Source organism: Neomonachus schauinslandi, chromosome 12 (genome assembly GCF_002201575.2).
Source record: "Neomonachus schauinslandi chromosome 12, ASM220157v2, whole genome shotgun sequence".
In the NCBI taxonomy this organism is placed as follows: Eukaryota; Metazoa; Chordata; class Mammalia; order Carnivora; family Phocidae; genus Neomonachus; species Neomonachus schauinslandi.
The window spans coordinates 12,987,447-12,993,446 of NC_058414.1; the positions used below are offsets into that span (position 1 = coordinate 12,987,447).

General features: G+C 39.8%; 1 protein-coding gene across 1 annotated transcript in view; it reads right to left on the reverse strand.

Annotated features, from left to right (window-relative positions):
- Positions 1-6,000, reverse strand: part of SUGCT (succinyl-CoA:glutarate-CoA transferase) — a 630,208-nt gene that overhangs the window by 441,280 nt on the left and 182,928 nt on the right. The gene's annotated exons all lie outside the window — the stretch shown is intronic.

The following is a 6,000-nucleotide window of genomic DNA, read 5'->3' on the forward strand; positions in this document are numbered from 1 at the left end:
GACCCAACAAGCGGCAGATCCAGGGAGACTCACCTTCCTCCCCTGGGAGGAGAGGTGCGGGAGCACACCGCAGGGATCTGCTGGGTTTGGAGACTCCACCCGGGGTCGGGTGCCAGAGATAGAAACGCGCGGTCACAGGCCGGGTGAGCACGGAGTGTGGCCGGAGACCAGGGAGACGGGAGTGATTGACTGCTTTTCTCTAGGGGCTCCCTGAGGAGTGGAGCCCGAGTTCTCGGCTCCTCCAGGGTGGAGATTGAGAGGCTGCCCTTTCACTCTCGTCCTCCAAAGCTGTACGGAAAGCTTGCAGGGAACAAAAGCTCCGGAGAGCAAACCCAAGCAGATTACTTAGCCCTGACGGGGCAAAGGCAGGGCAATTCCGCCTCCAGCAAAGACATTTGGGAACCACGGCAACAGGCCCCCTTCCCCCAGAAGATCAGCGAGAACAGCCGGCCAAGACCAAGTTTACCGATCAATGAGAACGGCAGAACTCCAGCGCTAGGGGAATACTGCACATAGAATTCATGGCTTTTTTACCATGATTCTTTAGTCTTTCAAAGTTAATTTTTTTTTTAACTGTCTTTTTTCTTTTTTTTTTTTTGAATTTTTCTTTTTCCCTTTTTCAACCAACATCTTATCAATACCTTTTTTAAAAAACATTTTTATTTTTCATTTTTAGAGTCATATTCTATCCCTTCCTAGTAGTTACCCATATTTTTGGCATATATATATAAGTTCTTCTCTCTTTAAAATTTTGAGATACTTTCTTCTAACAGATCAAAATATACACTAAATCTCTAGTGTATGGTTTTTTCTACTCCCCTGGCTGATCACATTCTCTCCCTTTTTTTTCTTTTTTTTTTTTAAATACTCTTCTTTCTTTTTTCAAACAACTTAATTCCTTTTATAAAATTTTTTATAATCCATCTTTACATTCATATTCCATCCCTTCATCATATCAACTCTTATTTTTGTACATATATAAGTTTTTCTTTCTTTAAAATTTTGGGAGGCACTTTCTTCTAACAGACCAAAATACACCCAAAATCTAGTGTGTGGCACTGATCTATATACCAGCCTGATCATATTTGATCACATTCTGGTTTTTTTGTTTTGTTCAGTTTTTGGGTTTTTTTGGTTTCTTTTTTGTTTTTTTTTTTTAAGATTTTATTTATTTATTTGACAGAGAGAGAGATAGCGAGAGCAGGAACAAGAGCGGGGGAATGGGAGAGGGAGAAGCAGGCTTCCTGCCGAGCAGGGAGCCCGATGCGGGACTTGATCCCAGGACTCTGGGATCATGACCTGAGCTGAAGGCAGACGCTTAATGACTGAGCCACCCAGGCACCCTGTTTTTGTTTTTTTTTATCTTTATCTGTTTCTTTTTCTTTTTTTTTTCTTTTTCTTTTTTCTCTCTTTCCCTTTCTTTTCCCACTGCTTCAGGTCTTTTCTGATTTGTTTGGAGTATATTTTCTGGGGACGTTGTTACACTGCTAGCATTTTGTTCTCTCATTAATCTATTCTCCTCTGCACAAAATGACAAGACGGAAAAAATCACCTCAAAAAAAAGAACAAGAGGTAATACCAACTGCCAGGGACCTACTCAATACGGACGTTAGTACGATGTCAGATCTAGAGTTCAGAATCATCACTTTAAAGATACTAGCTGGGCTTGAAAAAAATATGGAAGTTATTAGAGAAACCCTTTCTGGAAAAGTAAAAGAACTAAAATCTAACCAAGTCGAAATCTAAAAGGCTATTAATGAGGTGCAATCAAATATGGGGGTGCTAACTGCTAGGAAAAATGAGGCAGAAGAGAGGATCAGTGATATAGAAGACCAAATGATGGAAAATAAAGAAGCTGAGAAAAAGAGAGATAAACAACTACTGGATCACGAGGGCAGAATTCCAGAGATAAGCGATACCATAAGACAAAACAACATTAGAATAATTGGGATCCCAGAAGACGAAGAAAGAGAGAGAGGGGCAGAAGGTAAAATGGAGAAAATTATAGCAGAGAACTTCCCTAATTTGGGGAAGGAAACAGGCATGAAAATCCAGGAAGCACAGAGAACCGCTCTCAAAATCAATAAAAATAGGTCAACACCCCGACATCTAATAGTAAAACCTATGAGTCTCATAGACAAAGACAAAATCCTGAAAGCAGCTCGGGAGAAGAGATATGTAACCTACAATGGTAGAAACATTAGATTGGCAACAGACCTATCCACAGAGACCTGGCAGGCCAGAAAGGACTGGCAGGATATATTCAGAGCACTAAATGAGAAAAATATGCAGCCAAGAATACTCTATCCAGCTAGGCTGTCATTGAAAATTGAAGGAGAGATAAAAAGCTTCCAGGACAAACAAAAACTAAACGAATTTGCAAACACAAAACCAGCCCTACAGGAAATCTTGAAAGGGGTCCTCTAAGCAAAGAGAGAGCCTAAAAGCAACATAGACCAGAAAGGAACACAGACAATATACAGTAACAGTCACCTTACAGGCAATACAATGGCACTAAATTCATATCTTTCAATAGTTACCCTGAATGTAAATGGACTAAATACCACAATCAAAAGACACAGGCTATCAGACTGGATAAAAAACAAGACCCAGTGATATGCTGTCTGCAAGAGACTCATTTTAGACCCAAAGACACCCCCAGATTGAAAGTGAGGGGGTGAAAAACCATTTACCATGCTAATGGACACCAAAAGAAAGCTGGGGTGGCAATCCTTATATCAGACAAATTAGATTTTAAACCAAAGAGTGTAATAAGAGATGAGGAAGGACACTATATCCTACTTAAAGGGTCTATCCAACAAGAAGATCTAACAATTGTAAATATCTATGCCCCTAACATGGGAGCAGCCTATTATATAAGGCAATTAATAACAAAAGCAAAGAAACACATTCACAACAATACACTAATACTTGGGGACTTTAACAACCCCCCTCACTGAAATGGACAGATCATCTAAGCAAAAGATCAACAAGGAAATAAAGACTTTAAATGACACACTGGACCAAATGGACTTCACAGACATATTCAGAATATTTCATCCCAAAGCAACGGAATACACATTCTTCTCTAGTGCCCATGGAACATTCTCCAGAATAGATCACATCCTAGGTCACAAATCAGGTCTCAACCGGTACCAAAAGATTGGGATCATTCCCTGCCTATTTTCAGACCACAGTGCTTTGAAACTAGAACTCAACCACAAGAGGAAAGTCGGAAAGAACTCAAATACATGGAGGCTAAAGAGCATCCTACTGAAGAATGAATGGGTCAACCAGGAAATTAAAGAAGAATTAAAAAAATACATGGAAACCAATGAAAATGAAAACACAACTATTCAAAATCTTTGGGATGCAGCAAAGGCAGTCCTAAGAGGAAAGTATATAGCAATACAAGCCTTTCTCAAGAAACAAGAAAGGTCTCAAGTACACAGCCTAACCCTACACCTAAAGGAGCTGGAGAAAGAACAGCAAATAAAGCCTAAACCCAGCAGGAGAAGAGAAATAATAAAGATCAGAGCAGAAATCAATGAAATAGAAACTAAAAGAACAGTAGAACAGATCAATGAAACTAGGAGCTGGTTCTTTGAAAGAATTAACAAGATGGATAAACCCCTGGCCAGACTTATCAAAAAGAAAAGAGAAATGACCCAAATCAACAAAATCATGAATGAAAGAGGAGAGATCACAACCAACACCAAAGAAATACAAATACAAACAATTATAAGAACATATTATGAGCAACTCTATGCCAGCAAATTAGATAACCTGGAAGAAATGGAGGCATTCCTAGAGATGTATCAACTACCAAAACTGAACCAGGAAGAAATAGAAAACCTGAGAAGACCTATAACCACTAAGGAAATTGAAGCAGTCATCAAAAATCTCCCAACAAACAAAAGCCCAGGGCCAGATGGCTTCCCAGGGGAATTCTACCAAACATTTCAAGAAGAATTAATACCTATTCTTCTGAAACTGTTCCAAAAAATAGAAATGGAAGGAAAACTTCCAAACTCATTTTATGAGGCCAGCATTACCTTGATCCCAAAACCAGACAAAGACCCCATCAAAAAGGAGAATTACAGACCAATATCCCTGATGAACATGGACGCAAAAATTCTCACGAAAATACTAGCCAATAGGATCCAACAGTACATTCAAAGGATTATTCACCACGACCAAGTGGGATTTATCCCTGGGCTGCAAGGCTGGTTCAACATCTGCAAATCAATCAACGTGATACAATACATTAACAAAAGAAAGAACAAGAATCATATGATCCTCTCAATAGATGCAGAAAAAGCATTTGACAAAGTACAGCATCCTTTCTTCATCAAAACTCTTCAGAGTATAGGCATAGAAGGTACATACCTCAATATCATAAAGCCATCTATGAAAAACCTACAGCGAATATCATTCTGAATGGGGAAAAACTGAGAGCTTTCCCCCTGAGGTCAGGAACGCAGCAGGGATGTCCACTATCACCACTGCTATTCAACATAGTATTGGAAGTCCTAGCCACAGCAATCAGACAACAAAAAGAAATCAAAGGCATCCAAATCGGCAAAGAAGAAGTCAAACTCTCACTCTTTGCAGATGATATGATACTTTATGTGGAAAACCCCAAAGACTCCACCCCAAAACTGCTAGAAGTCATACAGGAATTCAGTCAAGTGGCAGGATATAAAATCAATGCACAGAAGTCAGTGGCATTCCTATATACCAACAACAAGACAGAAGAAAGAGAAATTAAGGAGTCGATCCCATTTACAATTGCACCCAAAACCATAAGATACCTAGGAATAAATCTAACCAAAGAGGCAAAGGATCTGTACTCAGAAAACTATAAAATACTCATGAAAGAAATTGAGGAAGACACAAAGAAATGGAAAAACGTTCCATGCTCATGGATTGGAAGAACAAATATTGTGAAGATGTCAATGCTACCTAGAGCAATCTACACATTCAATGCAATCCCCATCAAAATACCATCCACTTTTTTCAAAGAAATGGAACAAATCATCCTAAAATTTGTATGGAACCAGAAAAGACCCCACATAGCCAGAGGAATGTTGAAAAAGAAAAGCAAAGCTGGCGGCATCACAATTCCGGACTTCCAGCTCTATTACAAAGCTGTCATCATCAAGACAGTATGGTATTGGCACAAAAACAGACACATAGATCAATGGAACAGAATAGAGAGCCCAGAAATGGACCCTCAACTCTATGGTCAACTCATCTTTGACAAAGCAGGAAAGAATGACCATTGGAACAAAGACAGTCTCTTCAACAAATGGTGTTGGGAAAATTGGATAGCCACATGCAGAAGAATGAAACTGGACCATTTCCTTACACCACACACAAAAATAGACTCCAAATGGTTGAAAGACCTCAATGTGAGACAGGAGTCCATCAAAATCCTAAAGGAGAACACAGGCAGCAACCTCTTCGACCTCAGCCGCAGCAACTTCTTCCTAGAAACATCGCCAAAGGCAAGGGAAGCAAGAGCAAAAATGAACTATTGGGACTTCATCAAGATAAAAAGCCTTTGCAAAGCAAAGGAAACAGTCAACAAAAGCAAAAGACAACCGACAGAATGGGAGAAGATATTTGCAAATGACATATCAGATAAAGGGCTAGTATCCAAAATCTATAAAGAACTCATCAAACTCAACACCCAAAGAACAAAGAATCCAATCAAGAAATGGGCAGAAGCCATGAACAGACATTTTTCCAAAGAAGACATCCAAATGGCCAACAGACACATGAAAAAGTGTTCAATATTGCTCGGCATCAGGGAAATCCAAATCAAAACCTCAGTGAGATACCACCTCACACCAGTCAGAATGGCTAAAATTAACAAGTCAGGAAATGACAGAGGTTGGCGGGGATGCGGAGAAAGGGGAACCGTCCTAGGCTGTTGGTGGGAATGCAGGCTGGTGCAGCCACTCTGGAAAACAGGATGGAGGTTCCTCAAAAAGT